The sequence below is a fragment of the Macaca mulatta genome, chromosome 15 (assembly GCF_049350105.2).
Source record: "Macaca mulatta isolate MMU2019108-1 chromosome 15, T2T-MMU8v2.0, whole genome shotgun sequence".
Classification (NCBI taxonomy): Eukaryota; Metazoa; Chordata; class Mammalia; order Primates; family Cercopithecidae; genus Macaca; species Macaca mulatta.
In genome coordinates this window covers 18,139,519-18,156,567 of record NC_133420.1, presented here as the reverse complement: position 1 = coordinate 18,156,567, position 17,049 = coordinate 18,139,519, and the positions used below count along the sequence as shown (strand labels likewise).

General features: G+C 54.5%; 1 long non-coding RNA gene across 2 annotated transcripts in view; it reads right to left on the bottom strand.

Annotated features, from left to right (window-relative positions):
* The window catches only part of LOC114672715 (uncharacterized), an 85,412-nt gene that overhangs the window by 6,843 nt on the left and 61,520 nt on the right, over positions 1–17,049 (bottom strand). The window contains exon 7 of one of the 2 annotated variants that reach the window (XR_013405491.1): positions 5,970–7,298. The exons of the other annotated variant lie outside the window; for it this stretch is intronic. This is a non-coding gene — a long non-coding RNA (uncharacterized LOC114672715). Of the gene's footprint in view, positions 1–5,969; positions 7,299–17,049 lie in introns of those variants that run through there. 2 annotated transcript variants of the gene reach the window in all.

Here is a 17,049-nt window from a genome sequence, read left to right as displayed (position 1 = left end):
GCCAAGGTCCTAGCCCTGGCCCTTCCCTGCTGGGACCCTGGTCCTGGCCCTTTCTTCTCTGCGCCTCCACAGACCACAGGTTACATGAAACTCCCATGAGTAGTGCACCTGATGAAAACTGCAGCTTCCCAGACAGCCCAGAGGCTCATTCTGCTGATGGGGAGGGGCCCAGGAATGCCAGGCATGGGCATTTAGCAACCCCTCCCCCTTCCCCATGCGATTGTGATACGCTCCTGGGAGCTGTGACACTTGGTGACCTGGACCCTCTGAGCCTGTTTTCCCACCCCCCAAGTGGAGATAAAAACAGGACTGCCCCAGGAGGTCTCTGTGAGGGTCAGTGAGCTGGGGCTCCAGGAAGGCCTGATACACAGTAGGTGCTTCATCCCTGGGCACTGGCGTTGCTCCTGCTGTGCCCAGGGTTGGCGAGGCTGTCAAAGATGCCGGAAGGGTCTGCAACCAGAGTAGGGTGGGCGGGGCTCTGGGGCCTCTGGATGGCAGGGACTCTTTTCCAGCACAAGCTGCACCCCGGCAGGGATGCACAGCTTGGTACCCACAGGGAGGGTGTGAGGTCGCGAGACCCAGAGCCACTCTCCTCCCCCGAGAACGTGGTCTCAGCCTCGCCACAGTGTGTGTGAAGCACCCCTGCTCCTCCAGGACCTGGAGGTCCTCCCATCCCACAGCTTGCTCCTGGGTCTGGGCATCGCAAGAGAGACGTGGTGTGGTCTGGGCAGGCGCTCCTGCACAGAAGAAAAGAGACCCAGAGACGGTGCTCCCTCTGACCAAGGTCACACAGCGAGTCCAGGCTGAGGCGAGGCAGGGCGTCTGGTCTCTGCCATTCGGTGGAATCCGTGGGGAGATGTGCGGGGAAAGGGGAGCAATGGGGCTGCATGGTCTGGGGGGGGACAAGTCAGCCACGAGCACCTTGGAGAAAATGGACTTTTCATTCATTCATTCATTCATTCATTCATTCATTCATTCATTCAACAATTATTCATCGGGAGGCTGAGGCGGGAGGATCACCTGAGATCAGGAGCTTGAGACCAGCCTGGCCAACGTGGTGAAACCCCATCTCTACTAAAAATACAAAAATAAGCCGGGTGTGGTGGTGCACCTACCTGTAGTCCCAGCTGCTTGGGAGGCTGAGGCAGGAGAATCGCTCGCACCCGGGAGGCAGGGATTGCAGTGAGGTGAGATCGCGCCACTGCACTCCAGCCTGGACGACAGAGTGACACTCCATCTCAAACCAAACCAAACCAAACCAAACAAAAGCAAAAACAAAAACAATTGTTCCTAAAGGGCTTGTTGTGAGGCAGTAAAGCCCAGGGGGCCAGAAGGTAGACACTAAGGATAGGGCTAGAAATCCAGGCGGGCAGGACAAGCACTCCCCGCAGGTGGTCCCTCGGTCACGGTTTTGTATTTTGTTTTGTTTTGTTTTGTATTTTTGAGATGGGATCTCATTCTGTCTCCCAGGCGGGAGTGCAGTGACGCAATCACAGTTCATGGCAGCCTTGACCTCCCCAGGCTTAGGTGATCCTCCTACCTCAGCCTCCTTAGGAGCTGGGACTACAGGCATGTGCCACCGCGCCCAGTTAATTTTTGTATTTTTCTTAGAGATGGGATTTCGCCATGTTGCCCAGGCTGGTTTTAAACTCCTAGGCGGCCCTTGTCAGCCTCCCAAAGTGCTGGGATTACAGGTGTGAGCCACGGTGCTTGGCCTCCCTGGATCACTGGATAAGACACCTAAGTGTTTTTGTGCCTTGACTTGCTTATCTGTAAAGTGGGGGTAAGAACAGTCCCAGGTGCTGATGAGGGGTGTCACGCACACGGCGTGAGGCCTGGCATAGACAAAATGCTGGCTGGAAGAGGCTGGTATTGCTGTACTATCAACAACGAGCACACGCTGGCAGGTTTCCGCAGTATGAGTCGCAGTGTGTGTAGGAACGGGCATCAGATGCAGAGGAGGGCACTGACAGAGGAGGGATCAAGTCCTCCTAGGGAGGCTGAGGGGCACCTGAGCAGGGTGTTGAGGGCTCTATAGGAGTCCATCACACCAAGAACTGGGAGACATTCAGTCACTTGCAGTTCCCAAAAGGGTTTGAGGGAGCTGGCGCCAGCCTTGCTGAGACTCCAGGAGCCCTGGAGGGTGGATGGAGAAGCCATTCTAGAAGTCCCTACTGCTGTCCTCTGAAGGACTTCCTGTGGCAGGTGGGCCTCCTGCTGTTTTCTCTGACTGTCTTCCACCCTCTGGAGGAAAGGAGGTGAACCACCCAGCCACCCGGCTGGGACTACCGAGGTAGACCTCAGAAAGGGCAAGTCTGTTACCTTGTGTAGCCCAGCGTCCTGAGGCCTGGAGGTCCCCCCATTCAGTCACCAGGGGACAGAACAGTGTGGGGGCTGAAGCCAGGCAAACAGGGTTCAAAACCCAGCTGTGGCATCTGCAAGCTGTGGGACTCTGAGCAATCTTCATCTCTCCGTGCCTCCCTGTTCTCATCTGTGAAATGGGAAGAACGATTGCACCTGCTTCACAGGACCAAAGTGGGGATTCCATGAATTCATGCCTCACATGAAGAGCTCAGCCCAGCATCCCTAGCACATAGTAAGTGCTCAATAAATGCTAGCCCCTTCCCAGCATCGGCTGAACTCCTGTCCTGAGCTGGCTGTGGAGGTCCCATACAAGATAAAGAGAAGAGGCTTGTTGTATTTGGGGCTAAGGCTCTATTCACTTTCTGATCAACAATGTGTATTCTTTTTTTTTTTTTTTTTTTTTTTTTGAGACGGAGTCTTGCTCTGTCGCCCAGGCTGGAGCGCAGTGGCCGGATCTCGGCTCACTGCAAGCTCCGCCTCCCGGGTTCACGCCATTCTCCTACCTCAGCCCCCCGAGTAGCTGGGACTACAGGCGCCCACCAACTCGCCTGGCTAGTTTTTTTTCATTTTTTAGTAGAGACGGGGTTTCACTGTGTTAGCCAGGATGGTCTCGATCTCCTGACTTTGTGATCCGCCCGTCTCGGCCTCCCAAAGTGCTGGGATTACAGGCTTGAGCCACCGTGCCCGGCCTGTAATTCACTCTTAACGATGTGCCCGCCTGTAATTCACTCTTAACGATGTGCCCGCCAATGATGTGTATTCTTACTGTTGCATCAACAGTATTAAATAAAAAAGAAAAAAATTAAAATGACAATGTGTATTCCATCTCCCATTAAACTGGGCCCCCTACACTTCTGGCCTCACCCTGCCTCTCTGCTGGGCCCAGAACCCCTTTCCTGCATCCAGGAAGCTCACTCTAGCAGTGTCCTGGCCACACCGCATCTTCTCACAGTCTTTGAGCTTGGAAGGCATTAGGGAATGTGGGATCCAGCCCCTCCGCAAGTACCCAGTATGGAACTGGGGCTTGGGAGTAAAGACACTCGCCTGAGGCTGGGACGTGAAGTCCAGTGCCCCTGCCCAGGTCCTTAGATCGCTACTGCTGTGGGAATTTTGAGACGAGCCCCTTGGCGTGGGATAAGCTGCTGTCCCTTGGGCTGGAGCTCCATGAGGGCAGGGACCATGGCTGTCTTGCTTACTTTGTGGCCCCTGGGCCCAGCACAGAGCCTGGAACCTGTGAATGAATAAATGAATGAGCGAATGAACAAATGTGGTCAGAATCTATCTGCCTCCCAGAGCAGGATCCCAAGTGAAGCCCACTTTGGGTACAGCTCCTGTGGGGTCACCGGCCCCAGCCCAGCAGACGGGGTTGCCAATGGCTCAGAGGCTTCCAAGAGTCTTCTGACAAAAGGATCAAAGGAAGCAGATGACAGAAGGGCAGGAAATGGTTGCAGGGTGGGGTGGGGGTGCTGAGCCCCCTGCCCAAGCCAAGATGAAAGAGGTTCAGGAAAAGGACACAGATGGACCAGCCAGTGGGGGGATGGGGGTGACAGGATGCGGGCAGAGGGCTCAGCCACTTCCCTTTGCACAGAGGATAAACTGATGGCTTCCCCTCAGCCCAGGACCCTCCTTTCTGCCTCCAACACCAGCACCTAGTCCTGGGCCGGGCCCCTGGGGGGCAATGTGGATTCACTGTGTGCATGAATGAATGAATGATTCAGTGGCTCATGCTGAATCCCAGCACTTTGGGAGGATTGCCTGAGGCCAGGATTTCAAGGCCAGCCTGGGCAACATAGCAAGATCCCTGCCTCTACAAAACATTAAAAAATATATATTAGCTTGTCTGGGCACAGTGGCTCACATCTGTAATCCCAGCATTTTCAAAGGCCAAGGCACGTGGATCACCTGAGGTCAGGAGTTCGAGACCAGCCTGACCGACATGGTGAAACCCCATCTCTACTAAATACAAAAAATTAGCTGGGTGTGGTGGTGAATGCCTCTAATCCCAGCTACTCGGGAGGCTGAGGCAGGAGAATTGCTTGAACCTGAGAGGTGGAGGTTGCAATGAGCCGGATCACACCGTTGCACTGCAGCCTGGGTGACAGAGTGAAACTCCATCTCAAAAAAAAAAGAAAAAAAGGGAGGAAGGGAGGAAGGAAATAGAAATAACTTTTATCAGCCATTCCTGGTCTTTCCAATAGTCAGGCAGTGTGGGTCAGTCCAGTGGATTTTGACATGAAAGCGCGGGCCAAACTCCTATTGTTGTTTCAGGGAGAACAATAACAGTAACAATTGCCCAAATAAGACTCTTACTACAGCCAGAGACTATTGAACAACTGCTAGATGCCAGGTGCTCAAAATATCTCTGTGTCATAGCCCCAATATCTCAATGACTCCTTGCCATTCTCTATGAGGGCAGCGCTAGCCCCATTTTACAGATGAGGCAACTGAGGCTAAGAGAAGGAGGATACTGCTCTAGGTCACCCAGAAAGTAAATGACAGAGGTGGAGAGTCAAATTAATCTAGCCCTGAGTAAATGAATGAATGGCTAGCTGAACGAAGGACCCATTCCATAGCATTCACCGTGAATCCTTGCCACACCACGCCCTTCACTGGGCACGAGTTCTATGGCAACAAATGAAATAATCACAGTCCCTGCTGTCACAAGATTCCTTGCCTGGAGGGCAGCACTCCACCCAAATAATGAATTCATCATGATTTTGGAAAGTGTTGGGAAGAAGCAAGCCAGAGTGCATAGGGCATGCAGAGGACCCGCCCAGTCTTAGGGGCTCAGAAAAGGCCTAGAGTAAACTGCAGGACGGGAGGGCATTGCCTGCTGGGAGGTGTGCACAGGAGGCAGAACGTCAAGGTCTGTGGCATGGATTAGAAAAGCAAGTCACAGTCGTGATTGGAGCAGGCACCATCCTTCGAGCCATTTCTCCCCACAAGCACCGTGCATGGGTTATTTTATAAATCTTTACAATAAGATGGAGACATGGTTCCCCATATCATTCCCACTATAACTGGAGAGACGGAGACTCACACAGCTGCTAAGAGGAAGAGCCAGGGTCTAAGTCTATCTGATCTGGGGTCTCAGCTCCTGATCCTGAACCCAGTATCTACAGGGCAGAGAGATCCTTCCTCTCAGCTCCCGGGTGAGCTGGCCCTGCTGGGACACTGTGTGTGTTGGAGGTCATGCTTCCCCTTCCTGTCACCCACCAGTTCTCCTTGGGCTGGAGTTCAAGACCAGCCTGGGCAGCATAGTTGAGACGACCCTGTCTTTTTTTTCTTTTCTTTTTTTTTTTTCGAGACAAAGTTTCTCTCTTGTTGCCTAGGCTGGAGTGCAGAGGCCCGATCTCGGCTGCAACCTCCGCCTCCAGGGTTCAAGTGATTCTCCTGCCTCAGCCTCTGTAGTAGCTGAGATTACAGGGATGCGCCACCACGCCCAGCTAATTTTTGTATTTTCAGTAGAGATGGGGTTTTGCCATGTTGGCCAGGCTGGTCTTGAACTCCTGACCTCAAGTGATCCACCTGCCTCAGCCTCCCAAAGTGCTGGGATTACAGGCATGAGTCACCATGCCCCGCCAATACTCTGTCTTTACAACAAATTTTTTTCAGTTAGTCAGGTAATTTATTTATTTATTATTTATTTAATTTTTTGTTTTGGAGACAGGGTCTTGCTCTGTCCACCCAGGCTGGAGTATAGTGGGGCAGTCTTGGCCCACTGCAACCTCCGCCTCCCGAGTTCAAGCGATTCTTGTGCCTCAGCCTCTCTAGTAGCTGAGATTACAGGGATGCACCACCACGCCCAGCTAATTTTTGTATTTTCAGTAGAGATGGGGTTTTGCCATGTTGGCCAGGCTGGTCTTGAACTCCTGACCTCAAGTGATCCACCCTCCTCAGCCTCCCAAAGTGCTGGGATTACAGGTGTGAGCCACCATGCCCAACCACAGCCAGGTAATTTAAAAGCAAGGTGGCACACACCTATAGTCCCACCTACTCAGGAGGCTGAGACAGGAAGATTGCTTGAGTCCAGGATTTGAGCCTGCAGAGAGCCATGATTGTACCACTGCACTGCAGCCTGGGTAACAGAGTGAGACCCTGTTCTCAAAGAATAAAAATTAAAAATAAAGAAAAAATAATAAAACCCAAAGATAGCCATGCTGACAATGTCTTGTGGTTTACAAAATGCTAATTCATGTCCACTGTCACCTTTGATCTTAACCCCTTCCCATGAGTCAGCAGGGGAGGCCCTGTTCTCATCTCCGTTTTACAGGAGAGAAAATTGCGGGTCACACTGACTGGTGCACAGTGACCGTTCCACACATGGCGGGTCTTCTTGTTCCTTTGAATAATGCTTTCTTAGTATTATGCTACTACTAACAATTTAAAAAAAAAAAAATTGGAGGAATGAGATGTGGGAACGCTGAAGGAGAAGGTCCACATGGAGGACTCAGGACAGCAGCAGCTGCTGGACTTGGCATTGACGTCGAGGTATCTCTTCCCTTCTCCGATGCCCGTTTTCCTGGTATAGAATGAGGAAGTTGAACAAGATGGTCCTCTCTCCCCATCCACATTCTGGGCTCTTCTGCTTTGTGTCCCTGGGATTGGGAGGGGCCGGGGCCATCGGCCATCGAGGTCAGCAGCAGCTCCTAGCTGGAGGGCAGCGTGCCTCTCCTGGGCCCTCTGCCAGCATCTCCCAGCTCCCTTCCTGAGGCTGCCTCTGAGATGATACCTGGCATAAGGATGGGGACAGCGTTAAGGACCCTCAGTCTTTGCTGAGGGATGAGCTGCAGAGATAGGTGATGAGCGACCTCAGGACCTCCACAGGCTGCAGTTTCCAGAGGCACTGGGGGATGTGAGGTGGAAGCGGAGGCATGCCTTCCTGTGCCCTGGGGCTTGGCATGTCGGCCCTCTGAGCCTCAGCGTCCTCATCTCTAAAACAGGAGTGAAAGCACAAATAAGGCCGGGCGCGGTGGCTCAAGCCTGTAATCCTAGCACTTTGGGAGGCCGAGACGGGCGAATCACGAGGTCAGGAGATCGAGACCATCCTGGCTAACACGGTGAAACCCCGTCTCTACTAAAAAATACAAAAAACTAGCCGGGCGAAGTGGTGGGCGCCTGTAGTCCCAGCTACTCGGGAGGCTGAGGCAGGAGAATGGCTAAACCCGGGAGGCGGAGCTTGCAGTGAGCTGAGATCCGGCCACTGCACCCCAGCCTGGGCGACAGAGCGAGACTCCATATCAAAAAAAAAAAAAAAAAAAAAAAAAAAAAAAAAAAAAAGAAAGCACAAATAAACACCTTTCTCATCGGACTGCCATGTCCACTACACACATTTATACACATAAGCATTTAGAATACAGCCTTTCTTTCCCTTTTCCTCTCCCTGTACCTCTCCCTCTCTCTATCTTTTGTTTTCGTTTTTTGTTTGTTTGTTTGTTGTTGTTGTTGTTTTTGAGATAGGGTCTGGCTCTGTCGCACAGGCCGTAGTGCAGTGGCATGATCTCAGCTCACTGAAACCTCCGCCTCTCAGGTTCAAGCGATTCTCATGCCTCATCCTCCCAAGTAGCTGGGATTATAGACACGCGCCACCGCACTTGGCTAATTTTTATATTTTTAGGAGTGATGCGGCCGGGCGCGGTGGCTCAAGCCTGTAATCCCAGCACTTTGGGAGGCCGAGACGGGCGGATCACGAGGTCAGGAGATCGAGACCATCCTGGCTAACACGGTGAAACCCCGTCTCTACTAAAAAGACAAAAAACTAGCCGGGCGAGGTGGCGGGCGCCTGTAGTCCCAGCTACTCAGGAGGCTGAGGCAGGAGAATGGCGCAAACCCGGGAGGCGGAGCTTGCAGTGAGCTGAGATCCGGCCACTGCACTCCAGCCCGGGCTACAGAGCAAGACTCCGTCTCAAAAAAAAAAAAAAAAAAAAAAAAAAAAAGGAGTGATGGGGTTTCACCACGTTGGCCAGGCTGGTCTCAAACTCCCAACCTCAAGTGATCCACCCGTCTCGGCCTCCCAAAGTGCTGGAATGACAGGAGTGAGCTACCATGCCTGGCCTAGAATACATCCTTTCTCAGTAAGCATGCAGTTAATGCTATGGAGAGTACAGTTATTGATTGCTGGTTATTAGAAATTTTATTATTAATAACATTATGAAAGGTTACCAGACGGCCGGGCGCCGTGGCTCAAGCCTGTAATCCCAGCACTTTGGGAGGCCGAGGCGGGTGGATCACGAGGTCAGGAGATCGAGACCATCCTGGCTAACATGGTGAAACCCCGTCTCTACTAAAAATACAAAAAACTAGCCGGGCGTGGTGGCGGGCGCCTGTAGTCCCAGCTACTCGGGAGGCTGAGGCAGGAGAATGGCGTGAACCCGGGAGGCGGAGCTTGCAGTGAGCCGAGATCACGCCACTGCACTCCAGCCTGGGAGACACAGCGAGACTCCGCCTCAAAAAAAAAAAAAAAAAAAAAAAGAAAGGTTACCAGACATTTACAAATGACTGTAAAAGAAAGGAGCGTATTTGAATTTCAAGAAACAATAGTGTGCCGGGCACGGTGGCTCAGGTCTGCAATTCCAACACTTAAGGAGGCCGAGTCGGGAGGATCGCTTGTGTTCAGGAGTTCAAGACCTGCCTGGGTAACATGAGGGGTCATGAGAGTGAGGCCAGCTGTGCTGGATCATACCTGTAATCCTGGCACTTTGGGAGGTCAAGGTGGAAAGATCATTTGAGCCCAGGAGTTTGAGACCAGCCTGGGCAACATGGCAAAACCCCGTCTCCACAAAAAATATAAAAATTAGCCAGTCATGGTGGAGTGCACCCGTAGTCTCACTACAGCTACTCAGGAGGCTGAGGTGGGAGGATTGCTTGAGCCTGGGTGGTTGAGGCTGCAGTGAGCTGTGACTACACAGCTGCATTCCAGCCTGGGTGACAGAGCAAGACCCTATAGAAGGAAAGGAAAGAGAGAGAGAGGGAGGGAGTGGGGGAGGGAGGGAGAGAGGGTAGGAGGGAAGGAGAGGGAGATGAGAGAGATGAGAGAAGGAAGAAAGGAGGGAGGGAGGGAGGGAGGGAAGGAAAGAAGGGAGGGAGGGAGGGAGGGAGGGAGGGAAGGAAAGAAGGGAGGGAGGGAGGGAGAAAGAGAAGCAGCAGTTTTGTTGGAAGACCAAGGGCTACGAGCCTGCTTCAGTCTCCCTGGGGGTATGTGGTTCCCAGTCTGGCCATCATAACCTGCCCCTTCCCTTTCTTAATTTATCCCCTCCGTCCCACGTGGGCTGGTCAATAATGTTAGAAATGGAAATTCCCAGAGTTTCAAAAGACCTCAAAGTGTCTTCAGCCACTTCTTCTGAGGCATGGCTCTGTACTCCTAGACACACCACTCTCTATCCCTGCCTGTCCTTGATTACCTCCCCAGGCAGGGCACTCACTACCTACACGGCTGCCCTGACTATTGGATAGTTCATCTTGTGAGGCAAAACCGACCTCTCTTGGTAGCCTTCCGTGGTTCTGCCTTCTGGGTCCTCCCAGAAAAAGTCCACACCCTCTGCCTCAGGCAGGTCCCCCAGCCTCAGAAGCAGTGGCCACTAAATCAATTTCTCTCCACCTGAAACCTCCCCTGTGCCTTGCTCATCCTGGAGCAGGAAAGAGGCTACGTTTGCACAGAGCACTGGACCTGGGGAAGCGCCTTAACACAGCCCTACGGAGAAGCCCAGGGAGCCACACTGGCCTGCAGCACCAGCCACCAGCTGTGGAGCTTTCTTGCTGTCTAGTACAGAACTGCAGGCAGAGAAAAAGGCAAAGATTTGCCTGAAGCAAATACGTCAAATCCTTCCGCAAACACACATTCCCCCGAACACCGACTCCAAAGATACGGAGGAGAAGAGGCCTACTTGATTAGATTTCTTTGGGGCCTGTCGCCTAATTTTGTTGCGCGTCTTAGCGTGAGGTCCCTGTAGTGACTCTGTAGCGTGTTTAATTTCTCAAAGCCATTCACAGGCTGGTGTGTAAACTCTCATCTCTGGATGTTACCGAAGGACCCTTGCGAATTACAGCCCTCAAATCGGTGGCCTTGTGGGCAGTTAACGAAGGAAGGAGTTAAGGCTGAGTTCAGCTCCCATCCCAGCCTCCTCATTCCCCAGGACCATGTTCCTTCCACAAGTCACTTTGCTTCTCCAGGCCTCAGATTCCCATTTGTGAAATGGGGACAATAATTCTCCCTACTTCTCAGAGCTTTTCTGAGTATCCTACGAGGTCAGCTCTCTAAGGCCTCAGACCCAGTCATGGGCAGGCAGTAGGTCTTTGATAAATGAAGTAATTTTTGTCGTTGTTTTTGAGTCTCGCTCTGTCGCCCAGGCTGGAGTACAGTGGCACCATCTTGGTTCAGTGCAACCTCCACCTCCCGGGTTCAAGAGATTCTCATGCCTCAGCCTCCAGAGTAGCTGGGATTACAGGCGCCCGCCACCACACCCAGCTAATTTTTGTGTTTTTAGTAGAGACGGGGTTTTGCCATGTTGGCCAGGCTGGTCTTGAACTCCTGACCTCAAGTGACCCACCCACCTCAGCCTCCCAAAGTGCTGGGATTGCAGGGGAGAGCCACCATGCCCAGCCTGAGAAGTGAAATAATTTGATCTCAGCCGGAAGAGCTTGGGGAACTGGTGAAATCAGTCCCATTTAGGGGAGATACCTCCCTCTGGTGAGAGGGCCTTAGTCTAGACACAACCATTTGATCATTTCTGGCCGTAGATCCGTGGTCTCGAACTTGACTATGCTTGAAATGCACCCAAGAGAGCTTGTAAAATGCCGAGTCCCCAGCCCTGTGCAGCACAGTCTGATTCAGCAGAATCTGAGGGGGCCCGGGAATCTGCATTTTAACAACATCCTGTTCCACAAGGTTGAGAATAGATGTTACTGCTACAGTCACTGTCGGCTCTATGCCTGTACTGCGTCAAGAGCTGGGAATACTGAGCCAAATAAAACAGATCCCGCCCCGAACACCAGGGAGCCCACCATGGAACAGGGGCACGCTCCCTCCAGGTTGGCGGGGGAGCTGGAGTTTTGAAGTGAGCAGGTTACCATCGCTGGAATCAAAAGTTTAGAAGAGACCTGCTTCCTAGAGCTGTGAGTGTTGTCACAAGACAGAGACTCTGAGGCTTGAGCCTTGGGACATGGAGGCCTCAGGAGGGAGGGACACAGACTGTTCTGGAAGCAAAGGCTGTTCTGACTGACCCTGCCTGGGCTGGCACTGGTGGGGACGGGTGAGATGTGGCATGGGGCAGATGACATGGAAGGTGGCATTCGTACTGAGGCAGCTAGTTCAGGGTGCTTGCTGCCTGTGGGGTAGGACCTGGGTTTGATCCCAGCTTGTCCTTTCTACCTGTGTGACCTTGGGCCAGCCTAAGCTTTGTTTCCACCTCTGCAAAGGGATGACAGTTGTGTTGTCCATCTACAGAGGTGAGTTACCAAGAGGCTAATGAAGCTTTAGCTCCTAGGACTGTCATTTACCAAGGCCCTGGGCTTAACCGCCTATTCATAACCCTGCACTAGCCTTCTTAAAGTGGGTCCCCAAGATTGTAAAACCTTCAGGCCCCAAAAAACCTGGATCTGCCCCATTCACCAAACAGAGTGATTGCAAGTTTTGGTGAAAGAAGACAGGCACACCGACACCGCTAGGCAATCCTGGGTCGCAGATGGAAGCCGCCTTCACTTCTGAATCTTGTAAGTAGAAGGCCTTGACACCCCAGACAAGGGGGACATTTGTCCAGGGAGGGCCAGCTGAGCCCCCACCCCTGTTCTGACTGTCCTGTAGCCCCCATGGCCTCAGGGCTCCAATCTCAGCCCAGACTAGAAGCAGGTTGGAAGAAGAATGGAGATGGGGATGTGAAGGGCAGAGAATGGGGAGAGGCAGCAGAGGTGGGGAGTAAAAGGACTAGATTGAGCCCCTCTGGCTGCCATATGCACGACCTTCTGCAGGGCCAGCTGGTGAGAAGCCAGCTAGGAGTGAGCACCCTGAGCAGTGGCTTTGGGGTTGGCACTGGTTTTAATAACGACCTTCAAAAGTGTGGGTCCCGGGGAGAGGCAGATTATACGGGACCCAAAGTCGGGGCTACAAGTTGGGGAATACTGGGGAACTGGGCATGTTCCCCTCTATGTAAAGCTTCCCAAGGACAGGATTTCCCTTCAACCGCACCCTCACAACATTCTCTGCCCAAGCGCCCCATCTCCCACGTCCTGAAGACCGCTGGCAGATGAGGAAATGGAGGCTCCAAGAGCCCAAGCCGTTGCCTAAGGCCACACAGCAGGGATACAAATCCGGATTTGGACCCAGTTGTACCTCGAAATTCCTTCCTGCGCCTAACCCCTCCCTAATACCGCCCTCTGCTGTGGGCGCAGTGGCACGTAGTGGGCTTGCAGTCAGGATGGGGATGAAGGAAGGAAGGAAGGAAGGGAAGAAATGCCTAGGCCAGACTCTTCCCACGCCCCCGTCTCCGCGGCCCGCTCTTCCCAGCCCCGCTGCCCGCCCCCATCCCCCCTCCCAATCTAATTGGGAGGTCTCCGAGTCGTCTCTCCCGCTTCCTCAGGTTCCCCCGCGCTCCTCCCGGAGCCCACCCCGAGGCAGCTTTCTCACAACCGGACCCTCCCCGGTCGGCGTGGGGACGCCTCCCGACCCGACCCCGAGGCCCGGCGGGAGAGACGCCACTGCAGCCGGGTGGTCTCCGCGTCGCACCGCCCCTCCCGGCCTCCCCCGCCCCCGCCCCCGCCCCGGAGCGCTACATAATTGATTCGCCCATAAATAATTGATCGAGGTCGCGCGCGCGCCCGGTGTCCCTAGGACGGGGATCCGCGTTAGGGTTAGGGGCGCGGGGGGTCGGGCGCCGCGGGGCTGTGCGTGCCGGGGCGCACGGTTTTGCTCCGCGGGCCTCTCTCGCTCCCTCGCGCCGGCTTTTTCCCTTTTTCTCTTTCCTTTTTTTCTTTCCTGGAGCGGAGCCCGGCGCCAGGAGTCTGGAACCAGCTTGACAGGCTTTTGAGTTATGGAGGGGGGAGGGGGAGAGGCGGGCGGCGGGGAGGGGGAGGGGAGGGCGCCGCCGCGGCGTGAGGGCGGGGCTGGCTCCCCGGTTAGGAGACTCGCCCCGACTTTGGGGTCCGCCGGCGGCGATCGGGGGCGGGGAGCGGGGGACCGCAATCGTTGGGGGAGTCACCCTGCGGGACCCGGCGGGTGAAACGAGCCGAGCTTCAGAGCCGCAGTAAATGAGGCCCGGGGCGGGCAGGGGTGGACACGGCCTCGGGGCCACGGCCTCCCCCGCCGAGCGAGGCATTCCTTTCCGCTGAACTGGGCGCCCTGGCCCGCGCCGCGCCCTGCACGCCTTGCGCCCGGCGATTGGGGCCAGGGCGGGGGAGCAGGGGAGCAGGGAGGCGGCCCCCGCCGGTCGCCGGCGCCCCCAGGCGCTGCTTCCCAGCAGCTCGGCTCCCCGGGATGGAAGGGACTGACACCGAGTTAATGGGCGTGGAGCCTGAGCCCCTGAGGGTCGTCGCTGCCCGGGGTCGCTCAGCAGGGCCGGCCTCCGCTGCCTGCCCGGGGTGTCTAATCCCCTCTCCGATCCTTTGCCCGAATCTGAGACTCGTCATTCACGCCCCTCCTCCCTGGCGACTTTGGGCCTGGTGACAGCCCCCCAACCCTCGCAGAGCCAGGAGCACAGTAGGCGCCTTAGCCATTGGCAGAATTTCTCCGGCGCTCTGCCCGACGCCCCCAGCCCCGGGGCCGGGCGTGGGTGGAAGTGTCTGGAAGAGTGGGTTCACCAGGGCTGAGCATGTCAGCGGCCCCGTAGAGAGAATCCGGAGCCTGGGGTCTCTGGAGGGGGGACTCAGAGTATCCGAGGAGGAGACTCCTGGATGCTAACAGAGACCCCAGTCAGGAGCAGTCCGCGAGACGGTTAGTAACAGTGCTGGCCTTGCCCGGGCGCCGGAAGGTTCCGTGAGGCCCAGCAAGTCCTGACTTGGCACAGGGCCCAGCACATGGTAAGCGCTCGGTACTTCCTCACTGTTGTTTGATTTTATCATTTCGGAGGGGCTCACCTAGGCCTAGCAAACCCCCCCTCCCGGTGACCCAAGGGAAGTTCCAGAATGTTGAGCGGCTGAGTGGCCTGGCTCCTCCTCTCGACCCCACAGAGCCAAGTGTCGAAATCATCCCAGACGAAGCTGCTGAGCAGAAATTTCCAGTCTCCCTGGCAAAGCTGGGAAGATTTTGGGTGCGGCTCAGAGACGCAGCTGGGTCGGCTCTGTGGGGCCAGGGCCGGGGGGGGGACCCCCAGATGTTCTATGAGACCCAAGCAGCACCCCCAACTTGGGTTGGGGGCGTTGGGGGTGGAGCCTGGTCTCCTGCTGAGTTCCAGCGCTGATACAGCACAGGCTAAAGCCCATTGTCCTCGGTGGTCCACAGAGGCTCAGGGTAGGAGCGAGATCAGGGTTCAGGTGCTGGCGCCATGCCTCCTTTAGCCCCTACCCGGGATCTCAGTGAGCACCCACCCTTGGAATGCAGGATAGCAGGGTTGCTGTGAGGATGGAAGGAAGCTATGCCCATGAACACTTAACACAGCTCCCTGCCTGGGGAAAGCACCCAGGAAATGCTGTTTGTCTTAGTGATGTCCCACTTAGAGCACTTGTGGCGACTCCCTGGCCCCTGAGGAACCCACCTTGCCAGTTCTTGGCCACAGGAATATGAGCCCCTCCGCAAGGATGGTGGGTCTCACTGAGGTTTTCCCTATCCTGAGCAACCTGAAGAACTCACCGGGAACTTAGCAAACAAACAGACCCTTGCTTTGTTCTCAGGGCCGTGTGACCCTAGGTGAGCAACTCAACCTCTCTGAACCTGGTTCTCCTTCTCTGCAAAACAGAGACAATGGCCTGGAACCCTCTCCCGCTACAGGGAAGTAGCATTGAAGGGGGAAGAGACAGTGGGAGCGTCCCAGCATTGCCCCAAACTGGACAGGTGACTTTGGACAAGTCTGAATGAGACTGAGTAAGACAAAACTGAGTAACATCAGAGCTTGCTGGCTACTCTCTGCCCCGGGCTAGTGCTAGATGTTTTACATGCACCGTTACCACTGTTACTCACGAAGGGAGATTTTATTATTAACTTTCTTTTCCAGATGAGGTAACTGAGGCTCAGAGAGGTTGATTCACTTTCTCAAGGACACACAGCTAGGAAATGATAGAGTCACGATTCAACCCTCATTTGCTGGCTTAGAGTCTGAATCTCTAAAGAAAAGTAGGCAGGGTGTAGTGGCTCATGCCTGTAATCCCAGCACTTTGGTAGGCTGAGGCTGGAGGCTTACTTGAGCCCAGGAGTTTGAGATCAGCCTGGACAACGTGGCGAAACCTCATCTCTACAAAAATATGAAAATGCTCCACCAGGCCTGGTGGAGCGCACGTGTAGTCCCAGCTACTCAGGAGGCTGAGGTGGGAGGATCACCTGAGTCTAGGGTGGTCAAGGCTGCAGTGAACCATGATTGCGCCCCTGCACTCCATACAGCCTGGGCAACAGAATAAGACTCTGAAAAAAAAAAAATGAAGGAAGGAAGGAGGGAAGGAAGGGCAACTTTAATTTTTTTAAATATAACATTTTAAAGTGCCTACTATGTGCAGGGCATCAAGTTAGGTGGCAACAAAAATAAAGATGCCAGGACCCCAGCCTTTGAGATGCTCATAGCTGAGTGGGGACACAAGATTGGATGAGGCGCTCCTGAGAGTTAGATGTGAAAAGCAGCACCCTAGAGACGCCCATCAGTCCTGAGGGCACCGGAAGAGAGAGAGGTGGGTTTTGGTGTTAAGGAATGGGGAGGGGAGAGATCTGGGGGAGGAGGCACGGAGGCTGGGGGACAGCAAAGGCTGGTCTTGAGAAATCTCAGTGGAAGGCACCAGGCCATTCCCAGAGGTCTGCACAGCAAAGCCAAAGGCATGGTGGCAGGAGAGGAGGCCACGCTCTGAGGAAGGCCCCGCAGCCCAGCGTCAGGGAGGGTAATGGGGAGAGGAAGGAGAATGGTGTTGCCAAACCTGGGCCAGGCTGCGAAGTCTGGAGGAAGCTACCTTGCTTTATGAAAACGGGGAGCCATTGAAGGCCTTTGAGCAGAGGTGGATGTCATCCTATGGAAGTTTTACAAAGACAGCTCTGTAGGCAGAAAAATATCCTGGAAATGTACACGAAACCTGGAATGACAGCGTCAGGATGTATTGCATGAACTTTTACAGTGCTTCCTTTAAAAAAAAAAAAAAGGTTTCGTGTTTGTGTGTGTGTGTGTGTGTGTGTGTGTGTTTGCCATGTACAGGTATGACTATTCTAACAAAAGAAGGGAGGACATTTTCAAAAGACAGAGGGGAGCCAGGAGGCAAAGAGACACAGGCAGCAGAAGGGAGCCAGGAGCTGGCGGGCCAGGCTGCCCCTCTCACTGCGGCTCTGGCTGTTTGGGTGATGGGCCATCTGGCAGGTCTACACGGAGCCCAGCAGGCAGGGCCGTGGGGCCTCTGAGATCCCTCTCTTACCTAGAGCCTGAGCCTTGCCTGACCCATGACAGTTTCAGGCTGTTCCCCCTCCTCCCAGCAGTCTGTCCCTACCAAACTCCTCCCCATGGGTTAGACTGTGGGACACAGACTGATCCTTAAATCCCATTCTGGGCCAAATGGGGACAGTGATTCCAGAGG